The sequence below is a fragment of the Mustela nivalis genome, assembly GCF_964662115.1.
Source record: "Mustela nivalis genome assembly, chromosome: 8".
NCBI classification, from domain to species: Eukaryota; Metazoa; Chordata; class Mammalia; order Carnivora; family Mustelidae; genus Mustela; species Mustela nivalis.
Window position 1 is genome coordinate 117128699 of NC_139027.1, and position 15777 is coordinate 117144475.

The 15777-nt window shown below is 41.6% G+C and overlaps 1 pseudogene across 1 annotated transcript; it reads left to right on the plus strand.

Moving 5' to 3' along the window:
• Nucleotides 1–622: 622 nt before the first annotated feature.
• LOC309871954 (hsc70-interacting protein pseudogene) lies at nt 623–6904 on the plus strand (annotated as a pseudogene). The gene is made up of 2 exons: nt 623–735; nt 5853–6904. The product of its transcript is annotated as a hsc70-interacting protein pseudogene (transcript).
• The last annotated feature ends 8873 nt before the right edge of the window (nt 6905–15777 follow it).

The window sequence follows — 15777 nt, forward strand, 5'->3', positions numbered from 1 at the left end:
ATTCACCTATATATTGGACTCTGTGTGATTGTTGCCATTTTTTCTCTAATGTACAACTATTCCAAAAATGTAACTCTATTCTAAGAAAATAATGTCAACATCTGGTCCTCAGCTGGATCTCTGTCTCTTGCACACACTGGAGGGCAATTCGAGGAAATGTGTGTTGGGGAGAAGTCTGCGTTTCTATACCCAGATTTTATCTTACTTCCCAAGTCTAATGTTCCTCTTCCTTTCTCTGTCCTCTGTCCTCTGCTAGAGCTCACTCTGAAGCCTTGCACTCAGAGATCCCTGAAGAACCTTCTTCTCAGTCCCCCCATGATATTCACTTTAAATGTTTCCAATTAGTGAAGCCCATGTTAGATCAGGTGGAGTCAGAGAACTCTGGGTGCTTGGGTGAAGTAGTATAGCTTTAAGACCTCAGTGGTGGATGCACTTAATCCATGTCCTGTCCCCAAGCAATTGAGGTGGAAAAGGCTCTGCAGAGGGTGGTGGATCCTGTAATACACCAGGCCTGAGGAGATGGCCCTCAGCTGTCATCCCTCTTTGAGATGGCCTCAGTTGAGGAAATCCTCCATGCCCAAGGTCAAGCCTGGGACCTTGTCACATCCAGAGTCTCATCAACATGGGGATGGAGCCCCTTCCATCCTCTAAGACAAAAATCATCACCATCTTTAAAACTCTAACCTCTTTCCACATCATGTATTTGAGTCTCTACATCAGCAGAGGTGCAGCCTGGTGAGATTGGGATAGGATGAGGCTCAGGAATGAGCACAAGCATGTAGATTCCAATAAGCTCTGGAAATCCCAAGCGACTGGCCCAGCAGGTTCTCAGCTTGCAGTCACCTTGCCTTTCCATTTGATAATCTCAAAGAAAAAGTGTTAAAAGCCCCATGGTCATTCCCTCATCATAATCCCCTTCCTCTGACATCATGGAGGCAGGGAGTGTCTTCTCTCCTCAGAGCATGGAGTCCTTGGCCTCTCTAGGACAGCATTCAGACAGAGAAGGCTCCAGGGGCCACCACAATGCCTGTCCCTGCCTCCCCACTGTGCTGGACTCTGCCATCCCTACTTCTGACACCGCTGCTGGCATTAACAGGGGAATGGGTCTTCAGGTGTATGTGCTGGGGACACTCCTGTGCCTTTTTACTGTGTTCTTTTCACCTGTTTACCTAGAATTTCTTGGGGAGAGAACTTTTTGTCCTCGGAATTTACAGAACTAAACTGGAAGGGTTCCCAGCTCACAAAAACCCCCAGTGGCTGTGTCTGTCCCACACATTTTTGTTCAGGGAATAGTTGCACGCTAATGGTCACAGGGCTGAGCACAGCACAGACATCAGATTTCTCATCCCCCAACCCCTAGGAACAAAGAACCTGTCTTTTCAATTTACTACCACCACACATTTATTACCTCTTAATAGAAAACAAATGTTGGAGAACATGAAATTATAAAGCAGGACAAGAATCTACAATGCTTCCATCCAAAGATGACTGCTGTTAAAAATTTGCAGAGGTTCTGTGCTCATGGAATATTGGCCAGAAGTGGTCACTAGAGGTCTCCCTGGGTCACTGATGGAAGCTGAACCCTACAGGCTCTCCAGAGAACTAAATATTTCTGTTTCTATTTGCTGAAAAAGTTAACAAGCTTGTGGAGTCTCTTCCCCATGACCATTGATCCAAATACCTAGAATAGCCAACTCAAGATTGACACTATTGGACTATATAAGACTTCCAAGAAAGCTACAGTAATTGAAACAGTGACTTTGGTGAAAGAACAGGTACACAGATTAATGCAACAGAATAGAAAATCCAGAAATACACCCACATAAATACTGCCAACTGTTCTTTGAGAATGACCAAGATAGTCTTTTTGGCAAACAGTGAACATCTGGACATTGGGATATCCAAATACAAAAAAAAAAAAAAAATGCTTCTACATACAGACCTAACACCCTTCATAAAAATAGCTCATACATCATACACAAAACTATAAAATTCCTATTGGATATCATGGAAAAAAAATCTAGATGATCTTTGATATGGATTACTTTTTTTAATAGATTAACTTTAATAGATTGACTTCATCTTAAAGCAGTTTTAGGTTCACACATGAATTGAGCAGAAGGTGCAAAGATTTCCCATGGGACTCCCTGTCCCCACACATCACAGCTGCTGCCATTATCAATATCCACCAGACTGATACATTTATTACAAATATGAACCTACACTGAAATGTCATTAGCATCCAAAGTCCATAGTTCACATTGTGGTTTACTCTGAGTATTGCATAGTCTATGGGTTTGATGTAAACTTCTATAGTACTATGCAGAGTAGTTTTATTACCCTAAAAATCCTCTCCGCTCTGTCTTTTTACCTCTTTCCACCCTAAACCCAGGCAATCACTGATATATTTATATTCACCATAGTTTTGCCTTTTCCATAGTGTCATATAGTTGGAATTGTGCAGTATGCAGGCTTTTCCTTTCAATTGTACTAAGCATTTAAGTTTCTTCCATATCCTTTCAACTTGCTAGCTCATTTCTTTTAGCACTGGATAATATTCCACTGTCTGGATGTATCACAATTTCTTTTTTTTTTTTTTTTTTAACTTTTTATTTTTTATAAACATATATTTTTATCCCCAGGGGTACAGGTCTGTGAATCACCAGGTTTACACACTTCACAGCACTCACCAAAGCACATACCCTCCCCAATGTCCATAATCCCACCCCCTTCTCCCAAACCCCCTCCCCCCAGCAACCCTCAGTTTGTTTTGTGAGATTAAGAGTCACTTATGGTTTGTCTCCCTCCCAATCCCATCTTGTTTCATTTATTCTTCTCCTACCCACTTAAGCCTCCATGTTGCATCACCACTTCCTCATATCAGGGAGATCATATGATAGTTGTCTTTCTCTGCTTGACTTATTTCGCTAAGCATGATACACTCTAGTTCCATCCATGTTGTCGCAAATGGAATACTATGCAGCCATCAAAAGAAATGATTGCAATCTTTTGATACCAGTTGAGACCTGACTTAGGACCCAGGATGTGATCTATTCTGGAGAATGTTCCATGTGCACTAGAGAAGAATGTGTATTCTGTTGCTTTGGGATGAAATGTTCTGAATATATCTGTGATGTCCATCTGGTCCAGTGTGTCATTTAAGGCCTTAATTTCCTGGTTGATCTTTTGCTTGGATGATCTGTCCATTTCATTGAGGGGAGTATTAAAGTCCCCTACTATTATTGGGTTATTGTTGATGTGTTTCTTTGATTTTGTTATTAATTGGTTTATATAGTTGGCTGCTCTCATGTTAGGGGCATAGATATTTAAAATTGTTAGATCTTCTTGTTGGACAGATCCTTTGAGTATGATATAGTGTCCTTCCTCATCTCATATTATAGTCTTTGGCTTCAAATCACCCCTGCTTTCTTCTGATGTCTGTTAGCATGGTAAATTGTTTTCCACCCCCTCACTTTAAATCTGGAGGTGTCTTTGGGTCTAAAATGAGTTTCTTGTAGGCAACATATAGATAGGTTTTGTTTTTTTTATCCATTCTGATACCCTGAGTCTTTTGACAGGGGCATTTAGCCCATTAACATTCAGGGTAACTATTGAGAGATATGAATTTAGTGCCATTGTATTGCCTGTAAGTTGACTGTTACTGTATATTGTCTCTGTTCCTTTCTGACCTACCACTTGTAGGCTCTCTCTTTGCTTAGAGGAGCCCTTTCAATATTTCCTGTAAAGCTGGTTTGGTGTTTGCAAATTCTTTCAGTTTTTGTGTGTCCTGGAAGCTTTTTATCTCTCCTTCTATTTTCAATGATAGCCTAGCTATATATAGCATTCTTGGCTTCATGTTTTTCTCGTTTAGTGCTCTGAATATATCATGCCAGCTCTTTCTGGCCTGCCAGGTCTCTGTGGATAAGTCTGCTGCCAATATAATACTTTTACCATTGTATGTTACAGACTTCTTTTCCTGGGCTGCTTTAAGGATTTTCTCTTTGCCACTAAGACTTGTAAATTTTACTATTAAATGACAGGGTATGGACATATTCTTGCTGATTTTGAGGGGGTTCTCTGCACCTCCTGGATTTTGAGGCTTGTTCCCTTTGCCGTATTAGGGAAATTCTCTCCAATAATTCTCTCCAATATACCTTCTGCTCCCCTCTCTCTTTCTTCTTCTTCTGGAATCCCAATTATTCTAATGTTGTTTCGTCTTATGGTGTCACTTATCTCTTGAATTCTCCCCTCATGGTCCAGTAGCTGTTTGTCTCTCTTTTGTTCAGCTTCTTTATTCTCTGTCATTTGGTCTTCTATATCACTAATTCTTTCTTCTGCCTCATTTATCCTAGCAGTGAGAGCCTCCATTTTTTATTGCACCTCATTAATAGCTTTTTTGATTTCAACTTGGTTAGATTTTTAGTTCTTTTATTTCTCCAGAAAGGGCTTTTATATCTCCCGAGAGGGTTTCTCTAACATCTTCCATGCCTTTTTCGAGCCCGGCTAGAACCTTGAGAATCGTCATTCTGAACTCTAGATCTGACATATTACCAATATCTGTATTTATTAGGTCCCTAGCCTTCGGTACTGCCTCTTGTTCTTTTTTTTGTGGTGAATTTTTCTGCCTTGTCATTTTGTCCAGATAAGAGTATATGAAGGAGCAAGTAAAATACTAAAAGGGTGGCAAAGACCCCAGGAAAATACGCTTTAACCAAATCAGAAGAGATCCTAAATCATGGGTGGGGGAGAAAGAGGATAAAAAGAGGTTCAGGAAAAAAAAAAAAAGAAACAATTTTTAAAAAAAGAATAAAGAAAAAACATAAAAACGAAAATATATATATATATTAGATAAACTAGTTTAAAAAACATTAAAAAAGAAAAGGGTAAAAGTTAAAAAATTTAGGAGAAGAAGAAAAAAAATGAAAAAGAAATTAAATTAACTGCAATACTACAGAATCTTGGGGAGAAAGCCATGAGTTCCGTGCTTTGCTCTCTCCTCCTCTGGAATTCCGCCGCTCTCCTTGGTATTGAACCTGCACTCCATGGTAGGTGAACTTGGTCCTGGCTGGACTTCTTGTTGATCTTCTGGGGGAGGGGCCTGTTGTCGTGATTCTAAAGTGTCTTTGCCCCAGGTGGAATTGCACTGCCCTTACCAGGGGCCGGGCTGAGTAATCAGCTCGGGTTTGCTTTCTGGAGCTTTTGTTTCCCGAATGATTTCCATAGAGTTCCAGAGGATGGGAATGAAAATGGCAGCCTCCCAGTCTCTGGCCCAGAAAAGCCGAAAGCTCAGGGCCTCACTCCCTAGTGCGCCTTCAGAGAATAGCGCCCAATTATTTCCGTCTCCCTGGCCTCCAGCCGCGCTCCGAGCCCACCAAGCCTGCAACTGGTTCAAGGTAGCCCCGAGCTGAGAGCTCAGTGCTCAGCTCTGTCTCTGTAGCTGGCTTCCCCGTTATAATACCTGCAAGCTCTGTGACACTCAGACACCCCGAATCCTTCTGTGACCCTGCGGGACCTGAGGCCATGATGCCCCCGAGTGGTCTTCACCCCGGTTTAGCCTCTGGAGCGATGTCACTCAGCAGAACAGACTTTTAAAAGTCCTGATTTTGTGCTCTGTTGCTCCGCCACTTGCCGGGAGCTAGCCCCTCCCCCCGCAGTCTATCTTCCCACCGCTTTGGATTCACTTCTCCGCTGGTCCTACCTTTCAGAAAGTGGTTGACTCTAGAAATCAATTCTAGAAATGCTGTTCTTCTTCTCTTCAATCTCCCGTTGGATTTGTGGGTGTTTGCAATCTTTGGATAAGCTATCTAGCCCATTTCTGCTACCTGAAATAGTCTCAGCCTGCTACTTCTCAGCTATCTTGACTCCTCTCTGGATCCGAGCGTTCTGTATACTGAGGAAATGCATTTCCTACGGGAGTAGGTGGAGAGCATGGGGGATAAAATACCACCTGCCACTCCTAAAACTAAATTTGAAGACAGTATCAAGGAAGAAAAACCAGATAGTAGAAGGCAGAGGAAAACATAAAGATAGATAAACCATCAAGTGAGGAAAGTGATCTAGAAACTGACCATGAAGGTGTGATTGAACCAGATACTGATGTCCCTCAAGAAATGGGAGATGAAAATGTAGAGATAACCGAGGGAATGATAGATCAGGCAAATGATAAAAAAGTGGCTGCCATTGATGCCCTAAATGATGGTGATCTAAAGAAAGCCATTGACTTGTTCACACATGCCATCAAACTAAATCCTGGCTTAGTCATTCTGTATGCCAAGAGAGTCGGTGTCTTCATCAAATTACAAAAGCCAAATGCTGCCATTCAAGACTGTGACAGAGCTATTGAAATAAATCCTGATTCAGCTCAGCCTTATAAGTGGCGAGGGAAAGCACATAGACTTCTGGGCCATTGGGAAGAAGCAGCACATGATCTTGCCCTTGCTTGTAAACTGGATTATGATGAAGCTGCTAGCGCAATGTTGAAAGAAATTCAACCGAGGGCCCAGAAAATTGCTGAACATTGGAGAAAGTATGAGCAAAAACATGAAGAGTGAGAGATCAAGGAAAAAATAGAAAGGGTTAAGAAGGCTCAGGAAGAACATGAGAGAGCCCAGAGGGAGGAAGAAGCCAGACAATAATCAGGAGCTCAGTATGGTTCTTTCCCAGGTGACTTTCCTGGGGGAATGCCTTGTAATTTTCCTGGAGGAATGCCTGGAATGGCAGGAATGCCTGGGCTCAATGAAATTCTTAGTGATCCGGAAGTTCTTGCAGTCATGCAGGATCTGGAAGGTATGGTGGCCTTCCAGGATGTGGCCCAGAGCCCAGCGAATAAGTCAAATATCAGAGAAACCCAAAGGTTATGAATCTCATCAGTAAATTGTCAGCCAAATTTGGAGGTCAAGCATAATACCCTTCTGACAAATAAAGCCCTTGCTGAAGGAAAAGCAACTTCAATCACATAATGGATGTCACAATAATACAAACCAGTGTACCTCTGACCTTCTCATGAAGAAATCTGGGGTGCTATGAGGAGAATCCCTACCGCTCTGCTCCCCATGCAACTGAAACATTCGACAACAGTTTGCCATTTGCCATTAGGGTTCATTCAGATAATGTTTTCCTACTAGGAACTACAAATGTTAAACACTCTTTAAACCTTAAAAATATTTAAAAACAGGCACCTATATGTCTGTGAATGGTGAGTACAGCCTGAGAAACTCCATTTCCTTGGCTTGTAAAAACAAATTTTTCAAAACCTGAAACATGTACCAAATCATCACTATACACCAGATACTATGCCCCTTAATCCATGAACACCCTATAGGTTGGGATTCTGTAGTTGGCCATTCTGTCAGTCAGGGACCCTATGCAGCATACTGAATCAAGCCATATTGACAAACCATGCTCTTCTTTGATGGCACAACCCCAAAAACCTGAACATCAGGCAAGAGAAACTCAAAAATAAAAAGATATTCAGTAGGTAAAGTGCAACCACAAGTATGCATTGCATGGTCCAAAAAGTTGGTAAATTGAGCCTAGAAGACTGACTGGCCTCTCTGAGGTGTATAGACAAACCTGACCTCAAGAATAAGCATTGAGTCTATTGTAGCCTGTTTCCTGACTCTCTACCCTTCACTCACAGACCCTTGTAGCCACAAGTTATCTTCTGGATTTGGATTAAATCTCAACTTGGGTGTAGTTAGCCACAAAGCCTAGTTGCTCCTGAATCAAAACAAATGGATCCACAGGCAGACAGAACCTCTACAAGCCTTCATAATTCCATTCACCCATTTGATTTGAGCCCAGTCACTAGGGGCCACCACAGTGCAGTCAGGGACCTGTTCTTCACAACAGAAAGTCAATCAGTGAGTGTGATCTCCTCTATGGCTTCTGGGAAGCCACGATACTAGAAGGAGGGGTCTTGTGGGTCTTCTACTCCCAGGTCTTGTTTGGAAAAGCTGTCCTGGAAGGGCAGAGTCACTCTCCTAGCACTTAATCTTTCACTGGTCTGCCCTGCTCTACCCCCAGCTCTGCTGTTCTCTTATTCTCTGAGATCCACCAGTGTTTTCTGCTCCTTGCCACTCCCTGAATTAATTACATTAAATACAATGAGATTAGCGTGTCCATCTGTTCTGCTGGGAAAACTAGTCTTCCTCAGTAATGTTCTCTTCAAGTCCAGCCACATTCCATGCTCGTTACAGAACTGGCCATGGAAAAGTTACATATTTCCCTCAAACTGAAAGATATAGTATGGGTGGCTTACCTGTCATTCTCTTGCATTTGACTGTGGTTAGTGCAGGGACCACAATCTAGATCTCCCTCCCCTTGGCTTAGTGTTACACTGTACTATGCTGTGTATCTGTATGAAATCTACTGAAATATATATTTTATGGTATCTAAATACCTAAATATCTTCCAGGTTTTCCTCATTATGAACACATTCTACTGTACAGCTAAAAATCCAGTTGAAAAGACTTCTAGAAGCATAGGTAATGACTGCAGAAGCCAAGAATCACAAATGCATAGAGCCTTAAAGTTGTTAGACGAGCTTGATGGTAAAACATGCTGCATCTGGCATAATCTGAGGTTTGCCGCTAGTGACCTTGGGCTACTTACTGAACTTCTCCAAACCCTAGTTCCTTCCTGTGTAAAATCTCATATCTTGGACTCATAACCATGTAGTGTCTGTGAATCTTCAAATTTTGGGACTATCAGGTTAAAAAGTGAGTGATAGATTCTTAAATGGAATGTTCTGACTTACACGTTCTTAAATGGAATGGAATGTTCATCTTTGCATCTTTCATAGCCGAAGTGGAGAAAAAAATGGAGAGATCTGGATGGCTTTCCTCGATCCCATCATTCTTTCATGCATACATTCCCCATCCACTGACACATCAAGCATGCATTCATCCAATGCACTCTCAGTCAGCAATGCATTTACTTATGGATGCACCTGTTAATGGGTACCTGCATCCTCCTCTAGAGCAGGCCCTGAGCAGAAGGCCCATCTTCCAGGAGGTCCTTGGCACCCATGGTGGATTTTCTATAGTAATTCTCTGCTTTCTGTGCAATGTGTCAGTTCCCCCTAAAGTGACAGTGTGCCAGTCTTCACTCCCTTTGGACTTGGTGGCTATTACCTACCATGTGCAGAGATTCTATCCACAGAGTGTGCATCTCACATAAGTAGAGAAGTCTCTTATGTTCAAGGGAGCCAAGCAGAATAGCAATGGGACCTACACTTTGGAAAGTTTGCATTTGGTGAATGTGTTGGGGCAGGAGTATGAGTGGGTCCTCTTCTATAAGGTGCAGCATGAGGCACAACCTCCCATCTAAGCCAACCTCCTACTGTCCACAACAGTCCTCCGCATATACAGGTCATTGAAAGCTCAGGTAAGCTCACCTCTACTGCTCTGAGCTACTGGGTCACCCTTGTCTGCTGAGTGGCATGAGGTCTTTAAAGTCACAGAGTCCCATTTGCTGTCTCCTTCTGCCTATAGGTAAGTCAGGAGATGCCTGTCCTTATGTTTGTGGCTTTCCTTCTGGGCTTCAAGGTGCTGGTGATGAGTTTCACAATCATCTACATCTGCAGGTGGCAGAGCTATAACAGGTGAGCTGGGGACAGGCCTTATTTCATAAGGAAAGGGTAGTGGTCACTATGATAAGCTGATCAGAAGAGTCCAAAATGAGCCCACTATTTCACACAGCACATATCAGGGGGCATCCAGCCTCAAGAAAAGGTTGAGAACAGTCTTGTTTTCTCTAAATGTCTGTAGGAGATCTCAGAGGCTTCCAGCTCTAATGCATCCTGCAGTGCCCTGGGGTTTGAAGATTTTTCAATGACATCCCTTGAATCCTGGGTGGAGGTCCAAGGTGTGAAGGTGGGATGAAGGTCAAAGCTTTGAGCTCCAAACTCCAAAGAGTGCCTCCATATACTGTTATATATGTCAAATTTCACAGGAGCTATTTTTGAATAAATAAGAAAAGTAATGCTAAACTTTATTAATGGTGGTGACAAAGGACTGGAAGGCTTTAAATAGTGGCAAAGATGATCATGGGTGTGGGAGAGTTCAGAACTCAGACAGAGGGGCTGGTATGCAGTGACAGGGGTCTTTTTTCTGATCTGCACCATGATTCCAGACATGCAGAGTGCCTGCCACATAGTAGATAGTCAATAAGTATTTGGGGAATACAAGAATGAATGAATGAATGAATGAACACACAAATGAATTTTTCCCCGACGGCTCCTGCAGGCTCTGCAATACATTGCCTCCTGCCCTGTTCAAGAGGTTCACTTGAGGGAAGGAGCTGCTGACCCCCACTCCTTCCCTAGATATGATCCCTTTCTCACACACCCTGATGTTCCTTCTCTCTGAGCTTCAGAGCTGAGTCAAGGATGGACTTAGGTCTGAGGGACCCGAGGATGTCTGGACCTTGATGCATTGAGCTTCAAACTGGCCGTGCCTCTGCCCAAAAGAGAATCAAGTGGGTCAAGAAAATCAGGTTTCCAGGGTGACTGGGTGGATCAGTTGGTTAAACGTCTGTCTTCAGCTCAGGTCATGATCCTAGGGTCCCAGGATCAAGCCCCCCATTGGGATCCCTGCTCAGCAGAGCCATTGGGCTCCCTCTCAGAGGGAGAGCCTGCTTCTCCCTCTCCCTCTGCAGCTCCCTCTGCTTGTGCTCACTCTTTCTCTCTGTCTTTCAAATAAATAAATAAATAAAAACTTTAAGAGGGAAAAAAAAGAAAGAAAGAAAAGAAGGTGTCCATTTTGCTCCTGATCAGGAACAACTCTTATTAATTTTCAGGGCACATTTTACTTTTACTTTATTTTTTTATTTTTTGAAAGTTAATTCCAGTATAGTTAAGGTATAGTGCTATATTAGTTTCAGGCGTAGAATATAGTGATTCAACAATTCCATACATTACTCAGTGCTCATCCTGACAGGTATACTCTTAACCCCATTCAGCAATCACTCATCCCCGCACCTACCTTCCTCTGGTGACCATCAGTTTGTTCTCTATAGTTAAATCTGTTTTTTGGTTTGACTCCTTTTTCCCCCTTTGTTCATTTGTTTTGTTTCTTCAGTTCCACAGATAAGTGAAATCAAATAGTATTCGTCTTTCTCTGAGTGACTTATTTTGCTTAGCGTTATACTCTCTAGCTCCACCCATGTTGCTGCAAACAGCAACATCTCATTTTTGTTTTATGGCTGAATATATTCAAATATATATACACACACACATATATATCACATTGTTTTTATTCATTCATCTATTGATGGACACTTGGACTGCTTCCATAATTAGGAGGACCACATTTTATTTTTATACAGAGCTTCCCCAAGTACCATTTTAACACCTACGTATTTTGAAATCACTACATCAAAAACTAATGATGTACTGTATTGTGACGAACATAACATAATAAATAAATAAATGAAACCACTATATGAAATAAGCATTTTTTTGTTCTGAAATATATGAAGAATCCTTGGTACTACCATCTTATCTTTGCAAAACATTTACATTTTGCCATTATGGTCTTTTGTTTCTTTTAAAAACACTTTCCTCAATTTGGAGTTTATCATTCTCAAATTTGATTTTATAACTATAACATACTATAAACCCTTAACCAATTTATATTTTATATATATTGTCATACTGTCTACAGAATTCTGGAAATTTTATTATTTTATGCTCAATACGGTGTGTGATATTTGTTCATGCTGATATACATAGTTCAATTTTATCAATTTTCCCCAGCTCTATAGCTCTCTATTATAAGCATATGCTACAAGTCAAGGATTTTTCTCACGATGGTATGAAAATTCTGTCTGCTGTTTGGGTAACACAACTTTGCAATGGGCATTTTTCTCTCTGTTTCTTTGGGTTCACATGGTAGAGTCCCTCTAGCTCCTCTGCTGTGGTCCACAGAGCAAGAATGTTAATATCATTTGGGAGTTTTTGTTATACAAAAAAAGAGGGGGCTTCTAATCTTTTTTTTTCTTTAATTTTTTATTTTCTAATCTTTTTATTATGTTATGTTAGTCACCATTCAGTACACTAGTTTTTGATGTAGTGTTCCATGATTCATTGTTTGCCTACAACACCCAGTGCTCCATGCAATCTATGCCCTCCTTAATAACCACCACTGGGCTCACCCTTCCCTCACCCATCCCTCCACTCCCCTCCCCTCTAAAACCTTCAGTTTATTTCCCAGAGTCCATAGTCTCTCATGGTTCCTCTCCCCCTCTGATTTCCAACCCCTTCATTTTTCCCTTCCTTCTCCTAGGGTCCTCCATGCTATTCCTTATGTTCCACAAATAAGTGAAACCATATGACAACTGTCTCTCTCTGCTTGACTTATTTCATTCAGCACAATCTTCTCCAGTTCCATCCATGTTGATGCAAAAGTTGGCTATTCACCCTTTCTGACAGCTAATAATCCATTCTGTATATGGACCACATCTTTTAATTTTGATGAAGCTTTGCTCTTTCTATAGACCTTTGACCTTGCTTTATTTTTCTGAGCTGCATGTGTGTGTACATGTGTGCATGTGTGTGTTTCTGTGTGCATGTGTTATAAATGGTAGCAATCTTTTATTTTTTTCCCCCATTGGGATAAATTATCCAGTACCCACTGATCAGCACAGCCACCCGCCTTTGCCATACAGCAAACCACTCCATTAATGTGTGGATCTTATTGCCATTCTTTTCATGGGGTCTTATTGCCCTTTAGCTACTTGTCTATCTCTGTCAAAGCTATCCTACCTGTAAGTCACAGGGATGAAAGTACAGCACAGGGGAATACAGTAAACAGAATTGGAATAACATTGTATGGCGACAGCTGGAGACTACACTTCCTGTGCTGTGAGCATTGCATAATGCATATAATTCTTAAATTATTATGTTGTGAACCTAAAACTAGCATAGCACTGTATGTCAACTTTGATAGTAAAAAAATTTTTTTAATATTTTACAAATAAAATTTGTCCTGGCATAGGGGGAAAAAAAAGAAATAGACCCATACATAATATGCATTTGGTCAAGAGATTTTTTTAATTTTTTGTTTTTTCAGCATAACAGTATTCATTATTTTTGCATCACACCCAGTGCTCCATGCAATCCGTGCCCTCTCCAATATCCACCACCTGGATCCCCCAACCTCCCACCCCCCCCACCCCTTCAAAACCCTCAGATTGTTTTTCAGAGTCCATAGTCTCTCATGGTTCACCTCCTCTTCCAATTTCCCTCAACTCCCTTCTCCTCTCTAACTCCTCTTGTCCTCCATGCTATTTGTTATGCTCCACAATCAAGTGATTTTTTAAAAAGTGGCCAGAGTAATTCAATGTGGGAAGGATTGTTTTCTCAACAAATGGTGTTGAAATAATTAGATACTCATATGTAAAAGAAGAAGAAGAAGTAGAACCAAAACAAGAAGAAGAATCTTGACTGTTTCCTTATAACATACACAAAGTTTAATATTGTCTGAAAATAATGTTACCTGATAGCAATATTATTGTACATTTTATACCAAAATACTAAAGAAATATAATATGATCATGTGGATCACAGACCTAAATTTAAATCCTTAAACTGTAAAGCTTTTAGAAGAATCCATAAGAAAAAAAGCAAAATAAAATTTTTATAGTCTTTGGTTCATAGAGACTTTTTTTAATTTTTATTATTATTTATTTTTATTTTTATTTTTTATTAACATATACTGAATTATTAGTTTCAGAGGTAGGATTTAGTGATTCGTCAGTTGCATACAACACCCAGTGCTCATTACATCAAGTGTCCTCCTTAACACTCACCACACAGTTACCCCATTTCCCACCCACCTCCCCTCCAGCAATCCTCAGTTTATTTCCTAGAACCAAGTGTCTCTTATGAGGGGTGCCTGGGTGGCTCAGTTGTTAAGCATCTGCTTTGGGTTGGGTCATGATCCCAGTGTACTGGGGTCCTTAAGTGTCTGCCTTTGGCTGGAGTCACCATCCCACGGTCCTGGGATCAAGCTCCACATCAGGCTTTCTGCTTGGCGGCAGGCCTGCTTCTCCCTTTCCCACTCCCCCTGCTTGTGTTCCCTCTCACTGGGTTTCTCTCGTCAAATAAATAAATAAAATCTTAAAAAAAAAATCTCTTATGGTTTGTCCTCCTCTCTGTTCTCATCTTATTTTACTTTTTTCACCCTTCCCCTATGATCATCTGTTTTGCTTCTTTTTAAATTCCACATGTGAGAATCACATTCTTTATGTGAGTGAAAGATTTTACAAGAACTCCATTGATGAACATATACAAGCAGCAATAAGAATTTTGCTGATGTAAGATGTATTTTTTTTTAAGCAATCTAGATTGCTTTTAGAGCTCAATCTTGTAACATTCCCAGCTTTTGTGTGTGTTGATCTGCTCATGTGTATTTTGGGTAACCACCACCATATTCAGGGTACAGAACAATTCCATGGCTGCAGAGCTTACCCTTGTGCTAGCCTCTCTTAGTAACAGCCAGCCCCACCACCCAAACCTCTGGCACATGCCGATCTGTTCTCTGTAACTTCGAGAATGTTGTAGAAGTGGAGATACACAGTATGGGATATTTTGAGAGTGATTTTGTTCACTCCACATAATGCCTTTGGAAACTTACAAGCTGTAAGATTAGTTTATTTCATGAAGATTAGTTTATTTCTTTTATTGCTGAATAGCATTTCCCTGTAGGAATGCACCACAGTTTGTTTGACCACTCACTTATCATTGGGCAGTTTGGGTATTTCCAGGTTTTGCGATAACAAAGAAAGCTGCTCTAAACATTCACACACAGGTTTTTGTGAGGCAGTAGTCTTCATTACACTCAGATAAATGCCTGGGAGTGTGATGTCTGGGACACAGAACCCACTTCTTCTCCTGAAAGAATGGAGGAAATGATGCTTTTTGTTGGAAGCAAACACATCCAACAACTTTTTTTTTTTTAAGAATTTATTTCATTTTTAAGTAATCTCTACACTGAACTTGGGGCTTGAACCCACAACCACAATTTATTATTATTATTTTTTATTTGACAGATAGAGATCACAAGTCAGCAGAGAGGCAGGCGGGGGGTGGGTGGGAGCAGGCTCCCCGCCTAGCAGAGAGCCCAAGCAGGGCTAGATCCCAGGACCCTGGGATCATGACCTGAACTGAAGGCAGAGACTTTAACCCACTGAGCCACCCAGGCACCCCCCACAAACCCAATTTAAAGAATCACACCATCCACTGACTAAGCCAGCCAGGCACCCCAAGCACATACTACTTCTAACGTCCCCACTGCATTGCACATTTAAGCAAAGTTTTACCATTTCCTTCAATAAAGGGCTGGAATAGGGAGTCATTTCTGGAGCAGACCTCACTCGGTCCCAAAGTTTTGCAGACCATGGCATATCTGTTCTTTCCTCCAGCTCGGTAGCTCTTAGTGGGTACTGGTGCAGAACGAGGCCACAAGCCAGCCATCCCCAGGGCTCAGGACATGAGACAGAGCCCCCAAATGCAGATCCTTCTTGACCTGGGGCTCCCATGTGTGGAATGGCCCAGAAGATCTGAAGATGGGGGAGGGGTCTAGTGCAGAGAGCAGAGACCCCAGGCGGGCAGGAAACATCATTCCTGCTGGGCCTGTCCACTCTCTCTGAAATGTAAGAAGAGGCTCCTATCACCATGTGAGGCATTCTCTGTCTGACGTCTGTTTCACAATCCAGAAGCAGATTGCTGCCTCACAATCCTGTTACTGAATCATGCACACTTCCTCTTCTATC